The sequence below is a fragment of the Ahaetulla prasina genome, chromosome 1, assembly GCF_028640845.1.
Source record: "Ahaetulla prasina isolate Xishuangbanna chromosome 1, ASM2864084v1, whole genome shotgun sequence".
Classification (NCBI taxonomy): Eukaryota; Metazoa; Chordata; class Lepidosauria; order Squamata; family Colubridae; genus Ahaetulla; species Ahaetulla prasina.
Window position 1 is genome coordinate 297,152,335 of NC_080539.1, and position 16,443 is coordinate 297,168,777.

General features: G+C 41.0%; 1 long non-coding RNA gene across 1 annotated transcript; it reads right to left on the minus strand.

The window, feature by feature from the left end:
- Positions 1–3,874: 3,874 nt before the first annotated feature.
- Positions 3,875–12,467, minus strand: LOC131187485 (uncharacterized). The gene is made up of 3 exons (XR_009152561.1): positions 11,244–12,467; positions 9,071–9,114; positions 3,875–3,958 (listed from the first exon to the last, which is right to left on the minus strand). It is a non-coding gene; the product is annotated as an uncharacterized LOC131187485 (long non-coding RNA).
- Between the last annotated feature and the right edge of the window lie 3,976 nt (positions 12,468–16,443).

Sequence of the window (16,443 nt, forward strand, 5' to 3'; positions counted from 1 at the left end):
AGAGGAGTCTTGGTGGCCTCAGAAGGTTTAGGGGTCCAGAAGCAGGCCTTTGGGATGGCTGGCCATCTCTCTACCCCTTGGGGATCTAATCAGTCTCCCACTGTAAGTTTTAGGAAGGTGTTGAATATTTGGCTCTTCCTTCCAGCCCTTGAGATATCATACAGAGAAGACAGTGTCATTCACTTTAAAATTTATATTAGAACCATTATTAAACAAAATACGAGGCTCAGATAAAATAAAAGGAATCAAAATTAGACATCAGGATTATAGATTAAGGGCATTTGCAGATGACCTGGTTGTTACTCTATCTCAGCCAGCACAATCGGTTACATATTTCATAGATATATCTTCCTTCCAGCCCTTGAGATATCATACAGAGAAGACAGTATCATTCACTTTAAAATTTATATTTCATTAAAAGAATTAAATACATACTTTTGATATGTTGATGTTGACACACTAGATCAGGGGTGTGAAACTCACGTCACGGCAGTGTCACTCAAGACTTTTCCCCCTTTGCTAAACCGGGCATGGACATGGCCAGTGCATCCAGCCTGAGTTTGACAGCCTTTGCTCTAGATGTTGAGATTCTGGAAAAAATGTATAGAAGAGCAACAGATTATTGGGGGACAGGAGGCTGAAACATGTAAAGAATGGTTGCAGGAATTGATATGTCTGGTTTAATGAAAAGAAGGACTAGGGGTGACATGATAGCAGTGTTCCAATATCTAGGGCACTGCAAACAAAGAAGTGGGAGCCAAACTATTCTCCAAAGCACTTGAAGCAGGACAAGGAGCAATGGATTGAAGATTATCAGAGAGATGCAACCTAAAACTAAGGATAAATTTCCTGATAGTGAGAACAATTACCGTATATACTCGAGTATAAGCCGACCCGAATATAAGCCGAGGTACCTAATTTTACCACAAAAACTGGGAAAAACTATTGACTCGAGTATAAGCCGAGGGTGGGAAATGAGGCAGCTACTGGTCAATGTAAAAAATAAAGATAGAGCCAAGTAAAATAACATGAATATTTATTTGAACGAAAAACAATAAAAGTGCAAAAGGGGGAAGGAGGATTCCCAGCTTTAGAAAATTTAGAACTACGCCGCCTTTGGTATGACCTGAGCATAGCTCATAAAATTATCTGCTACAATGTACTTCCTATCAATGACTACTTCAGCTTCAACCACAACAATACACGAGAACACAATAGATTCAAACTTAAAAGTGAACCTCTCCAATCTAGATTGCAGAAAATGTGACTTCAGTAACAGAGTTGTTAATGCCTGGAATGTGCTACCTGACTCTGTGGTCTCTTCCCAAAATCCCCAAAGCCTTAACCAAAGACTATCTAGTATTGACCTCACCCCATTCCTAAGAGGTCTGTAAGGGGCGTGCATAAGAGCACCAGCGTGCCTACCGTCCCTGTCCTAATGTTCCCTTTAGTTGTATTCCTTTTATGTATTCAATTCATGCTTATATTTATATAATTATTTAATATGTATTTGACAAAATAAAATGAATAGAATAGAATAGAATAGAATAGAATAGAATAGAATAGAATAGAATAGAATAGAATAGAATAGAATTTTTATTGGCCAAGTGTGATTGGACACACAAGGAATGAATGAATGAATGAATGAGTGAATAGAATAGAATAGAATAGAATAGAATAGAATAGAATAGAATAGAATAGAATAGAATAGAATTTTTATTGGCCAAGTGTGATTGGACACACAAGGAATGAATGAATGAATGAATGAGTGAGTGAATAGAATAGAATAGAATAGAATAGAATAGAATAGAATAGAATAGAATAGAATTTTTATTGGCTAAGTGTGATTGGACACACAAGGATCTACCACTTCTTTGGATGCCCTTCCCAAATTGAACACTGCAAGCATGAAAATGAGTCCTCCTTTAGCTTCCAAGGGACCAGGGTGCCTCTGAAGGTCAGTGCTCTAAGTACTAAGAACCCAGCACAAATCTAAGCCTGTATGCACACCAACAGTGAAAATACCCTGCACAGTGTCTCTTGGAAGAGAAGGTTAATTTTCATAGACGTTGGGGTGGCTCTTTTTTTTTTTTTTTGGCAGGGCAATAAGGGTCTCTAATATCATTAAACCCACTTTAGAAGTCTCTCTCTGTGTGTGTGTGTGTGTGTGAGAGAGAGAGAGAGAGAGAGAGAGGGAGGCTCCGGCTGAGCAAAGCGGCGGCGGGGAGGCCGCGGGGGAAACGCGGGAAGTAGTCGGAGATCTGCTTGATGGGGCGGATGGGACCTGGGCAGACGTCGATGGCCATGTGCTCCTGGATGCTGATGGGCGGCTTGTCGCCTTTGCGGTGGCTCATGCAGGTGGCGCCCGGGGAAGGAGGCGGCTGCGGGGGCTGCTGCGGGAGCCGCTGGTGCTGCTGGTGCTGTTGATGCTGCTGCCGCCGCCGTTGCTGCCGCCAGGAGGCCGTCGCCAGCCCGGCCCTGCAGCGCCGGCGCCCGGCCACGCTGCTGGCTGCTGGAGGAGGCGGGGCCGCAGTAACTGAGAAAAGCCTGGCGAGGCGGCTGGGCTACCTTCTGGCCTCATGAGTCGGCCGTCCGTCCGTCACTTCTCGGCTCGGCAGCGGTTTTGAAAAGGTTCCGTCGCTGGGTTTGGGACTTTTGTTTTTAAAAAAACACCACCTTCCCTTTTCTCCCTAGTTGGGGCGTTTTCCCAGTTCCTGTTTTTTCCGCCCTTGCCTGTTGAGTTTTACCTGACAAGTTTCTTGCGCTTCCTCGACCTCCCTCCTCCTCATAGCCTCAACTCAATTCGGCCAAATTTAGATGGTCATGGTATGGATGAGTGAAGTGGCTCTTTGCATTGCTTGTCTTTACTAATGGCTTTATTTTGTCCTGAGTGTTCAGGCAAAGACCAGGTCTATTGCTGTATCCAAGTTGGTATGCTCTTCATATTGGCCAGTGGTCTCATCGACCAGCCAAGGCCAGGTCGCCCTAGCAACAGCTTATCATTTCTCTCATTTTAAAAGCCAGAATCTCAGTTGAGCTCAATTTTGGAATCTCTTCCAATAAGAACGGATCAGTCCTTGACTTACACCATTTGTTGAATGTTAAAATGGCCTCAGAGCAAAAGTAATTTATACTCTGTCCTTGCACATGATTGCAATTTGGGCGCTTGGCAACCTGTTTGCATTGGCAATTGGTTGCAGCATCCACTGGTCACGTGATTGTGGTGATTTTTCCAGCCAGTTTCTGACAAAAAGTGTTGATTGGGAATCTAGATTCACTTAGCCACAATGTGATTAGCTTAACAATTACCTGATTTGTGTGATTCACTTAACAACCACACTAAAATGGTCATAAAATTGGCCCCCAGTCAGGTGATGATGCACCTACTTACGATGGAAATTCTGGTCTCAGCTGTTGTCATAAGCCAAGGACTATCTACAATGACAAAACAAGGTAAACGTTTTATAGAAAGTGATGATATTCTCCAGACCCTCAATATTCTCAGTAATGTTGGAGTGTTGTAGGGAGTTGCAGTCCCTCAACATCCATTAATTTTAATTCTCGATTTAAGAGAGATGAAGCAAAATACGAGGCTCAGATAAAATAAAAGGAATCAAAATTAGACATCAGGATTATAGATTAAGGGCATTTGCAGATGACCTGGTTGTTACTCTATCTCAGCCAGCACAATCGGTTACATATTTCATAGATATATCTTCCTTCCAGCCCTTGAGATATCATACAGAGAAGACAGTATCATTCACTTTAAAATTTATATTTCATTAAAAGAATTAAATACATACTTTTGATATGTTGATGTTGACACACTAGATCAGGGGTGTGAAACTCACGTCACGGCAGTGTCACTCAAGACTTTTCCCCCTTTGCTAAACCGGGCATGGACATGGCCAGTGCATCCAGCCTGAGTTTGACAGCCTTTGCTCTAGATGTTGAGATTCTGGAAAAAATGTATAGAAGAGCAACAGATTATTGGGGGACAGGAGGCTGAAACATGTAAAGAATGGTTGCAGGAATTGATATGTCTGGTTTAATGAAAAGAAGGACTAGGGGTGACATGATAGCAGTGTTCCAATATCTAGGGCACTGCAAACAAAGAAGTGGGAGCCAAACTATTCTCCAAAGCACTTGAAGCAGGACAAGGAGCAATGGATTGAAGATTATCAGAGAGATGCAACCTAGAACTAAGGATAAATTTCCTGATAGTGAGAACAATTAAATCAATGGAATAACTTGCCTCCAGAAGTTGTGGCTGCTCCAACACTGGAGGTTTTTAAGAAGGGATTGGACAATGATTTGTCTGAAATGGTATAGGCTTTGCTGCCTGAGTAAGGGGTTGACTAAAAGACCGCCAAGGTCCGGTCCAAGTCCATTATTCTGTTAAATCAGTTTGTCATGTGAGCGTTGTGAGAGATTTTTAAGGGAAGCAGAATAAAACTGCAATAAAGATAAAAGATGCTTGAGCCTGGCGCTGTAGTCCTGCATCTCCAGAAGGATGTCCCAAGGACCATGCATTTTGTTTGAAGAAACACCTCTATGAAGGGATAAATCCAATGACAGAAACATCTCTTTCCCCAGGGCTCTCTACATTCAGAGGACTAGGGTTACAAAGACACTAAAAGATGATTTGGGAATGGTCTAGGGATGGGTTGGTAATAGCTACAGATCTGCTGGATGAAAAACAATTGCAACTCAACTTGTAGCATAGTATCGCTGTCTGCCATTCCTTTACAGGAAGGGATGAGAGAAAAGGGGAGGGGAGGGAAGGAGAGTGTGTTACGAGTCCCTCTGTCTACTGTTTCATTTATGACAGTCTCTGAAAGCACTTCAAAATGACAAGGTTTTATTGCAGAAGAAAATCAAGTTCACAGGATGCCTATTGGCCTCAGTGTGCTTATGGAAACTACCCTTAATGCTTGGCAGGCTCTCCACCTACCCGACTTTATAAATTTCAATTTTAAAGCTGCAAAGCAGCTTTTAGTTTTGTCTCGCTTTTTTTGTCCCAAGTCTGCCTCTTAAGTCTCATAGATTCTTAGAGAATAAAAATGGCAGGCGACTGCTGCATTGGGCTTTATTGGGAAGTCACGGCTTCCAAACGTTTTAGGAAGAGGAAAATCTTGAAGAAGTAACCATATTAATCTGAACTCTGTCAAGAGTCTGTGGAACAGCACGAAAATATTTATTCTATTATAAAAACCATTGTAGGGAAGATTAACGAAATTAGAAAGCAATGATCCTTTGCCTCTGAGTTCTGGTGAATAGATTAAATTGAAACCCAGGAAGACATTGAGAAAATCCTAATAAAAGAGCTGAAATGAAGACGGAATCCTGGCAGCCTTAAATCTGCCATATGGCTGCATTCAGTGCTCCTCTTCCCTCCTCCTCATAGCCTCAACTCAATTCGGCCAAATTTAGATGGTCATGGTATGGATGAGTGAAGTGGCTCTTTGCATTGCTTGTCTTTACTAATGGCTTTATTTTGTCCTGAGTGTTCAGGCGAAGACCAGGTCTATTGCTGTATCCAAGTTGGTATGCTCTTCATATTGGCCAGTGGTCTCATCGATCAGCCAAGGCCAGGTCGCCCTAGCAACAGCTTATCATTTCTCTCATTTTAAAAGCCAGAATCTCAGTTGAGCTCAATTTTGGAATCTCTTCCAATAAGAACGGATCAGTCCTTGACTTACACCATTTGTTGAATGTTAAAATGGCCTCAGAGCAAAAGTAATTTATACTATGTCCTTGCACATGATTGCAATTTGGGCGCTCGGCAACTGGTTGCAGCATCCACTGGTCACGTGATTGTTGTGATTTTTCCAGCCAGTTTCTGACAAAAAGTGTTGATTGGGAATCTAGATTCACTTAGCCACAATGTGATTAGCTTAACAATTACCTGATTTGTGTGATTCACTTAACAACCACACTAAAATGGTCATAAAATTGGCCCCCAGTTAGGTGATGATGCACCTACTTACGATGGAAATTCTGGTCTCAGCTGTTGTCATAAGCCAAGGACTATCTACAATGACAAAACAAGGTAAATGTTTTCTAGAAAGTGATGATATTCTCCAGACCCTCAATATTCTCAGTAATGTTGGAGTGTTGTAGGGAGTTGCAGTCCCTCAACATCCATTAATTTTAATTCTCGATTTAAGAGAGATGAAGCAAACAGTATCCGTAGTCAGATAGTACACATAATTCCAAACTATCCAGTGGGATTAACTTTATTGGGGTTTAACTCTAAAAGAAGCAAGTGGGTCTATTAATAACAACAACAATTACATGGCTGAAATAGTAGAGATAATCTTTCAACATTTAAAACTATCAAATCAGCTTGCTTTACATGAGGCTTATTTGTTTAGGTTTTTTTTTTTTTAAAGAGATCTAGTGATTTTGATTAGAAGTTTGGAGAAATGTACGCAGTTTTCATGTGTTCTTCCATGCAGGATATAAAAAGAGCCCTGCTAGATTAGATCACAAAATTGCAAAGTTCATTGGATGTAATTTAGTCCAAATCTCTCCTGATATTAAAAATGGTTCTGCTTCAAAAAAAGCAGGCAATTTAAGGCCATGAGCCCATCGTGTGGTTCCGTCCCCTCCCTTGCTTTTGAGCCTCCTAGAGTCTTCTCCAATTACACTTGCCAAAAAGTTGGTGGCATCTTTACTGCTATTTTGAGATTATTTAGCAAACCTTAAAAAAGAGACTTTTTTTTTTTTAATGAAACCTCTCCAATTTTCCTAGTTTTCACCATATGTCTGGTGTGGCCCAATTCACTTTGTATAATGTACGGCCCTTTTTCTTCAAAAAGGACTTTATTTTACCAACGTGCCACCGTACCTCTGATAGATGGCCATCTCACAAGGACAAATTGACTGCTTCCCAAAGCTGCTATTGCTGACCAGGACACTTTTTTTACCATTTGGACATTTTCTCTTTGGGGTAACTCAGATCTATTTCTCTTCGTTTTCGTCCATTGATTTTATTCCTGCCCTCTAGCTCACTGAAGATCAAATCCATTTAGCTGAATATATTGCTTCACACTGAAGGCAACCAGATGGTTGAAACATTGGTGCCTTCTTATTATTCTCTCTGAAACCAGTATTCCTGGGCATTGAGCCTCTAAATGCAGAGATTCCATGTAGCCAATATGGCTAATAACCATTGATTGATACATTTGTTGGCAAGGTCTCCAGTGTTTGTTGCAGAGAGACAATATAGTATTCACAACAATCGGTGCTATTACAAGTTTTACTGCAGTGGAATCCACCATAAACCATCCATCTCAATGAGAACAAGGGACGACCGTGATGGATTGTACACAGCTTTTTACATACTGTTTTTTTCCCCTCTTTCTTCCTGCATTCAACTACTGCCTTCCTCCTGTTTATTGAATATTGTGCTAACTGAGAAAATGCAAAAGTTTCAAAGTCTGCAAGCATATCCTTTACAAAAAATGAAGTAAATCCTCTGGAATTTCAGAATATTTCAATATGACTCTTAAGTATTTCTGTTATGATGTTGCTATTCTACATGACAACAGTTAAATAAGCTTTTATTGCAAATGCACCCACGAGGGAGGCCACTGTTCCTCAGATTGCCGGCTGTGAATCCCTCTATGTGAGGTGGGGCCATAGGAATCAGTTGGGCTTGTTGATCGCGTACCTGGCTCCTTGCTGCGTGACCACAGCCCTGCCCAACTGCTGAGCTGTTGGATACTGTGGTGGTTGAGACCCCCAGACTTATAGTCATGGGGATTTCAACTTGCCATCAGCTGGCTTATTATCGACTGCAGCTCGGGAGTTCCAGGCTTCCATGACGGCCTTGGACCTGATTCGAGTAAATGATGGCCCTACGCACATGGGGGGAGGCACGCTGGATCTGATTTATATCTCTGGTCAGTGGTTAAATGATCTGATATTAGATGATTTAGTAATAGAACCAATGTCATGGTCTGATCATTTTCTCCTTCGCCTAGACTTCGAACCGCCACACCATCGCGGGAGGCGGAACCTCGTTGGTTCCGTCCCAGGCGCCTGATGGACCCTGAGAGGTTCCTGACGGAGCTTGGGCCATTCCTGAGGATCTGGCCCGCGGCACGACTGAGGAACTGAGTGCGGCCTGGGAACAGGCCGCGGCTGGGGCCTTGGACCGTGTCGTGCCTTTGCGACCTCTGACCCGGTGCAGATCTCGTCCGGCCCCTTGGTTCTCCGAGGCTGAGGGAGATGGCGCGGAGAAGAGCGCCTAGAGAGCACCTGGAGGTCCAGTCGTTCGAAGCTGATGGACACTAGTTGGGTCCTATTCCAGGACCTACCTGGTGGCAATGAGGGGCGGCGTTCTTCGCCTCCACCCTCATTGCGTCAGCAGATAACACCGGCCGCCCTGTTTGGGTGACCCGCTCCCTCCTTCATCAGGAGGTGCGGGATGACCCTGCAGGGGCGTGCCGAGAGTTTAGTGGTTATCTATCGATAAAATCGCTCAGCTCCGGGATGGTCTGGACCGAAATTGGGATGATCAAGCGAGGGAGGAGGCCGCGTCTTGTTGAGTCTGTTTGGGATGAATTTGACCCTGTGGCTCCGAGGCGTGGACAGGTTGTTGGGAGGCTTCACGCCACTACATGTTTACTGGACCGTGTCCTTCCTGGCTGGTGCTGGCCACTCAGGAGGTGACACGAGGCTGGCTCAGAGGATTATCAAATGCTTCTTTGTTGGAAGGGTTTTCCTGCCGCCTTGAAAGAGGCGGTGGTGAGACCCTCCTCAAGAAGCCCTCTTTGGACCCGGCTATTTTGGGAAATTATCGTCCAGTCTCCAACCTTCGGTTTGTTGCGAAGGTTGTAGAAATGCTGTGTGCGCGACAGCTACCCCAATACCTGGATGAATCCGTCTATCTAGACCCGTTCCAGCCAGTTTCTGACAAAAAGTGTTGATTGGGAATCTAGATTCACTTAGCCACAATGTGATTAGCTTAACAATTACCTGATTTGTGTGATTCACTTAACAACCACACTAAAATGGTCATAAAATTGGCCCCCAGTCAGGTGATGATGCACCTACTTACGATGGAAATTCTGGTCTCAGCTGTTGTCATAAGCCAAGGACTATCTACAATGACAAAACAAGGTAAACGTTTTATAGAAAGTGATGATATTCTCCAGACCCTCAATATTCTCAGTAATGTTGGAGTGTTGTAGGGAGTTGCAGTCCCTCAACATCCATTAATTTTAATTCTCGATTTAAGAGAGATGAAGCAAACAGTATCCGTAGTCAGATAGTACACATAATTCCAAACTATCCAGTGGGATTAACTTTATTGGGGTTTAACTCTAAAAGAAGCAAGTGGGTCTATTAATAACAACAACAATTACATGGCTGAAATAGAGATAATCTTTCTACATTTAAAACTATCAAATCAGCTTGCTTTACATGAGGCTTATTTGTTTAGGTTTTTTTTTTTTAAAGAGATCTAGTGATTTTGATTAGAAGTTTGGAGAAATTTACGCAGTTTTCATGTGTTCTTCCATGCAGGATATAAAAAGAGCCCTGCTAGATTAGATCACAAAATTGCAAAGTTCATTGGATGTAATTTAGTCCAAATCTCTCCTGATTTTAAAAATGGTTCTGCTTCAAAAGAAGCAGGCAATTTAAGGCCATGAGCCCATCGTGTGGTTCCGTCCCCTCCCTTGCTTTTGAGCCTCCTAGAGTCTTCTCCAATTACACTTGCCAAAAAGTTGGTGGCATCTTTACTGCTATTTTGAGATTATTTAGCAAACCTTAAAAAAGAGACTTTTTTTTTTTTAATGAAACCTCTCCAATTTTCCTAGTTTTCACCATATGTCTGGTGTGGCCCAATTCACTTTGTATAATGTACGGCCCTTTTTCTTCAAAAAGGACTTTATTTTACCAACGTGCCACCGTACCTCTGATAGATGGCCATCTCACAAGGACAAATTGACTGCTTCCCAAAGCTGCTATTGCTGACCAGGACACTTTTTTTACCATTTGGACATTTTCTCTTTGGGGTAACTCAGATCTATTTCTCTCGTTTCGTCCATTGATTTTATTCCTGCCCTCTAGCTCACTGAAGATCAAATCCATTTAGCTGAATATATTGCTTCACACTGAAGGCAACCAGATGGTTGGAAACATTGGTGCCTTCTTATTATTGCTCTCTAGAAACCAGTATTCCTGGGCATTGAGCCTCTAAATGCAGAGATTCCATGTAGCCAATATGGCTAATAACCATTGATTGATACATTTGTTGGCAAGGTCTCCAGTGTTTGTTGCAGAGAGACAATATAGTATTCACAACAATCGGTGCTATTACAAGTTTTACTGCAGTGGAATCCACCATAAACCATCCATCTCAATGAGAACAAGAGACGACCGTGATGGATTGTACACAGCTTTTTACATACTGTTTTTTCCCCCTCTTTCTTCCTGCATTCAACTACTGCCTTCCTCCTGTTTATTGAATATTGTGCTAACTGAGAAAATGCAAAAGTTTCAAAGTCTGCAAGCATATCCTTTACAAAAAATGAAGTAGATCCTCTGGAATTTCAGAATATTTCAATATGACTCTTAAGTATTTCTGTTATGATGTTGCTATTCTACATGACAACAGTTAAATAAGCTTTTATTGCAAATGCACCCAATAGAATTCATAAGGTTAGGCAATGAAGTGCAATATATAAAGGAATTCTCTCTAAAGAGTAGTGGTTGGTATTGTTTGTTGCAAGGGTGGCAATGTTTTTTCCCTTTTCAGGATTATAGTGCCATATACAGGAATTATTGTTATAGATGATGCATTTCCAGAGAGATTCCAATCCCCGCAATGTTGTACTGGAAGGAATAGCCAGATGAGGCATGAGGTTGTGTGGATTTCAGACTGATAGACTTGCAGTTTATTGACATTCTAGACTTGTGTCTTTAATTTTTTTTAAGGTGTCTATGCAGATGGATGAAATAATTGCCATAGACCCACAACAATCACTGCGCGAATACAGGACTACAAAAGGGCCATTGCAATTCCTGGAACAACTTTCTCATAAAAATGAAAAGACCAAACATCCACTTCTTTGAAGAATTGGTTTTTTAGATTGGTTTTCACTGACTTTGCAATAGCAATAGTACTTAAATTTATATACCGCTTCACAGTGCTTTACAGCCCTCTCTGAGCAGTTTATAAATGTCAGCATATTGCCCCCAACAATCCATGTCCTCATTTTACCAACCTCAGAAGGCGAAAAGGCTGAGTCAACCTTGAGCTGTTGAGAAAAAAGAAACAAAAAAGATATTAAAATGAATGTGTTACCTAGATTTTTGTTTCTGTTCCTTCCTGTGGTCTTTCGGGTGCGTTTCAAGATCCTGGTTACCACCTTTAAAGCGCTCCATGGCTTAGGACCCGGGTACTTACGAGACCGCCTGCTGTTACCGTATGCCTCCCATCGACCCGTACGCTCTCACAGAGAGGGCCTTCTCAGGGTGCCGTCCGCCAAACAATGTCGGCTGGCGGCTCCCAGGGGTAGGGCCTTCTCTGTGGGAGCACCGACGCTCTGGAACGAACTCCCCCCTGGCTTACGTCAAGTGCCTGATCTTCGGACCTTTCGTCGTGAGCTAAAAACATACTTATTCACTCAAGCAGGACTGGCATAAATAGTTGATTTTAAATTGGGGTTTTAGAGATTTTAAATATTTGTAAATTTTAAATTATCGGGCATTTATTAATAGTTTCTTTTAATTTCTTTTAATTGTATATACTCTGTATTTTATTTCGGCTGTACACAGCCCTGAGTCCTTCGGGAGAAGGGCGGTATAAAAATCTAATAAAATAAAAATAAATAAATAAAAATAAAATAAAAATGATACCAATAATCAAGAAAGATAAAAAATTGGAGGAATGGCAGATTGGGATTAATAAATTTATATGGCAAGGTAAAAAGGCGAGGGTTAAAATGAAAATAATTCAGGACTCACGGGAAAGAGGAGGCCTAAAAATGCCTAATTTTAAACTATATTATGAAGCAGTAGCCCTTTCAGTAATAAGTGACTGGTTTAATTTAACGGAGGAAAGAATTTTGAATATAGAAGGTTATGACTTATTATATGGATGGCATGCGTATTTATTTTATGAAAAAAAAGTGGATAGGGCTTTTAAGAGTCATGTGTTGAGAAGTGCTCTTTTGCGGGTCTGGAAAAAATATTCCTATAAACTAGACTATAAGATTCCTATATGGGCGAGCCCCAGACATGCAATAGAGAATATAAATATAGAACAGAAACAGGAAATGATTACTTATAAAGAACTTTTGTATGCTGAAGGAGGTAGCTTGCAATTAAAATCATTACAGGTATTAAATGAAGAAGGGAGGAATTATACTTGGTTTCAATATGGGCAACTAAGTGCTAGATGGAAAGAAGATCAAAAAATTGGTATAATGCAAAGGGAGGAAAATTTAATAAAGCAAATTAGAAATCAGACCCAGGAGCATATAAAGAGATTGTACAATGTACGGCCCTTTTTCTTCAAAAAGGACTTTATTTTACCAACGTGCCACCGTACCTCTGATAGATGGCCATCTCACAAGGACAAATTGACTGCTTCCCAAAGCTGCTATTGCTGACCAGGACACTTTTTTTACCATTTGGACATTTTCTCTTTGGGGTAACTCAGATCTATTTCTCTTCGTTTTCGTCCATTGATTTTATTCCTGCCCTCTAGCTCACTGAAGATCAAATCCATTTAGCTGAATATATTGCTTCACACTGAAGGCAACCAGATGGTTGGAAACATTGGTGCCTTCTTATTATTGCTCTCTAGAAACCAGTATTCCTGGGCATTGAGCCTCTAAATGCAGAGATTCCATGTAGCCAATATGGCTAATAACCATTGATTGATACATTTGTTGGCAAGGTCTCCAGTGTTTGTTGCAGAGAGACAATATAGTATTCACAACAATCGGTGCTATTACAAGTTTTACTGCAGTGGAATCCACCATAAACCATCCATCTCAATGAGAACAAGAGACGACCGTGATGGATTGTACACAGCTTTTTACATACTGTTTTTTCCCCCTCTTTCTTCCTGCATTCAACTACTGCCTTCCTCCTGTTTATTGAATAAGTTTTTTAATTGTTATTTTAGTGTGTATATTAATTGTTTTAATGTAGGCTGTACACCGCCCTGAGTCCTTCGGGAGAAGGGCGGTATAAAAGTTTAATTAAATAAATAAATAAATAAATAAATAAATAAATAAATAAATAAATAAATAAATAAATAAATAAATAAATAAATAAATAAATAAATAAATAAATAAATAAATAAATAAATAAATAAATAAATAAATAAATAAATAAATAAATAAATAAATAAATAAATAAATAAATAAATAAATAAATAAATAAATAAATAAATAAATAAATAAATAAATAAATAAATAAATAAATAAATAAATAAATAAATAAATAAATAAATAAATAAATAAATAAATAAATAAATAAATAAATAAATAAATAAATAAATAAATAAATAAATAAATAAATAAATAAATAAATAAATAAATAAATAAATAAATAAATAAATAAATAAATAAATAAATAAATAAATAAATAAATAAATAAATAAATAAATAAATAAATAAATAAATAAATAAATAAATAAATAAATAAATAAATAAATAAATAAATAAATAAATAAATAAATAAATAAATAAATAAATAAATAAATAAATAAATAAATAAATAAATAAATAAATAAATAAATAAATAAATAAATAAATAAATGTGGGGGGTGAAGGGACGGGGAAAAGGGGGTTTGCGGGGGGGGAGGGGGGGAAAAGGGGAAAAAATGTTTTTGTTTGTTAAAACTTTTTCAATATAAAAAAAAGAAACAAAAAGGAGGAAAAGAAAGAAAAATGACTTGATCATTTAAAGGAACAGCAGTGATATCTGGCTATCTTACAGAATCAGTGATAGGAATCAATGTGAAGGTACTGTATGGGGCAGTAAGTAGAAATGATAAGGCACTTTTTAAAGTCACTGCAAGATGCCAAGGTAGTAAACTTTTGTCTGGTCAGAATACTGTTGCCATCACTTAGATATTAAGGCGGCGGGGTGGGGGAGAAACCCCTTTCTGTATACAGTATCTTTTTGCCATACCATGAATAATTTCATAATCCCTTACAATATCTCCTCCTCTTCCTCTCCCTCCTTGCTTTTGAGCCTCCTAGAGTCTTCTCCAATTACACTTGCCAAAAAGTTGGTGGCATCTTTACTGCTATTTTGAGATTATTTAGCAAACCTTAAAAAAGAGACTTCTTTTTTTTTTTAATGAAACCTCTCCAATTTTCCTAGTTTTCACCATATGTCTGGTGTGGCCCAATTCACTTTGTATAATGTACGGCCCTTTTTCTTCAAAAAGGACTTTATTTTACCAACGTGCCACCGTACCTCTGATAGATGGCCATCTCACAAGGACAAATTGACTGCTTCCCAAAGCTGCTATTGCTGACCAGGACACTTTTTTTACCATTTGGACATTTTCTCTTTGGGGTAACTCAGATCTATTTCTCTTCGTTTTCGTCCATTGATTTTATTCCTGCCCTCTAGCTCACTGAAGATCAAATCCATTTAGCTGAATATATTGCTTCACACTGAAGGCAACCAGATGGTTGGAAACATTGGTGCCTTCTTATTATTGCTCTCTAGAAACCAGTATTCCTGGGCATTGAGCCTCTAAATGCAGAGATTCCATGTAGCCAATATGGCTAATAACCATTGATTGATACATTTGTTGGCAAGGTCTCCAGTGTTTGTTGCAGAGACAATATAGTATTCACAACAATCGGTGCTATTACAAGTTTTACTGCAGTGGAATCCACCATAAACCATCCATCTCAATGAGAACAAGGGACGACCGTGATGGATTGTACACAGCTTTTTACATACTGTTTTTTTCCCCTCTTTCTTCCTGCATTCAACTACTGCCTTCCTCCTGTTTATTGAATATTGTGCTAACTGAGAAAATGCAAAAGTTTCAAAGTCTGCAAGCATATCCTTTACAAAAAATGAAGTAAATCCTCTGGAATTTCAGAATATTTCAATATGACTCTTAAGTATTTCTGTTATGATGTTGCTATTCTACATGACAACAGTTAAATAAGCTTTTATTGCAAATGCACCCACGAGGGAGGCCACTGTTCCTCAGATTGCCGGCTGTGAATCCCTCTATGTGAGGTGGGGCCATAGGAATCAGTTGGGCTTGTTGATCGCGTACCTGGCTCCTTGCTGCGTGACCACAGCCCTGCCCGAACTGCTGGAGTTATTTGCCACTGTGGCAGTTGAGACCCCCAGACTTATAGTTATGGGGGATTTCAACTTGCCATCAGCTGGCTTATTATCGACTGCAGCTCGGGAGTTCCAGGCTTCCATGACGGCCTTGGACCTGATTCGAGTAAATGATGGCCCCTCGCACATGGGGAGGCACGCTGGATCTGATTTATATCTCTGGTCAGTGGTTAAATGATCTGATATTAGATGATTTAGTAACAGAACCAATGTCATGGTCGATCATTTTCTCCTTCGCCTAGACTTCGAACCGCCACCCACCGCGGGAGGCGGAACCTACGTTGGTTCCGTCCCAGGCGCCTGATGGACCCTGAGAGGTTCCTGGCGGGCTTGGGCCATTCCTGAGGATCTGGCCCAGCGCGACTGAGGAACTAGTTGCGGCCTGGGAACAGGCGCGGCTGGGGCCTTGGACCGTGTCGTGCCTTTGCGACCTCTGACCCGGCGCAGATCTCGTCCGGCCCCTTGGTTCTCCGAGGGGCTGAGGGAGATAACGCCGGAGAAGGCGCCTAGAGAGCACCTGGAGGTCAGTCGTTCCGAAGCTGATCGGACACTAGTTGGGTCCTATTCTAGGACCTACCTGGTAACAATGAGGGCGCGGCGTTCTCGCCTCCACCCTCATTGCGTCGGCAGATAACCGCCCGGCCGCCCTGTTTGGTGACCGCTCCCTCCTTCATCAGGAGGTGCGGGATGACCCTTGCAGGGGCGTGCCGAGGAGTTTAGTGGTTATCTATCGATAAAATCGCTCAGCTCGGGATGGTCTGGACCGAAATTGGGATGATCAAGCGAGGAGAGGCACGTCTTGTTGAGTCTGTTTGGGATGAGTTTGACCCTGTGGCTCCGAGGCGTGGACAGGTTGTTGGGAGGCTTCACGCCACTACATGTTTACTGGACCGTGTCCTTCCTGGCTGGTGCTGGCCACTCAGGAGGTGACACGAGGCTGGCTCCAGAGGATTATAAATGCTTCTTTGTTGGAAGGGGTTTTCCCTGCCGCCTTGAAAGAGGCGGTGGTGAGACCCCTCCTCAAGAAGCCCTCTTTGGACCCAGCTATTTTGGGAAATTATCGTCCAGTCTCCAAACTTTGCTTTGTTG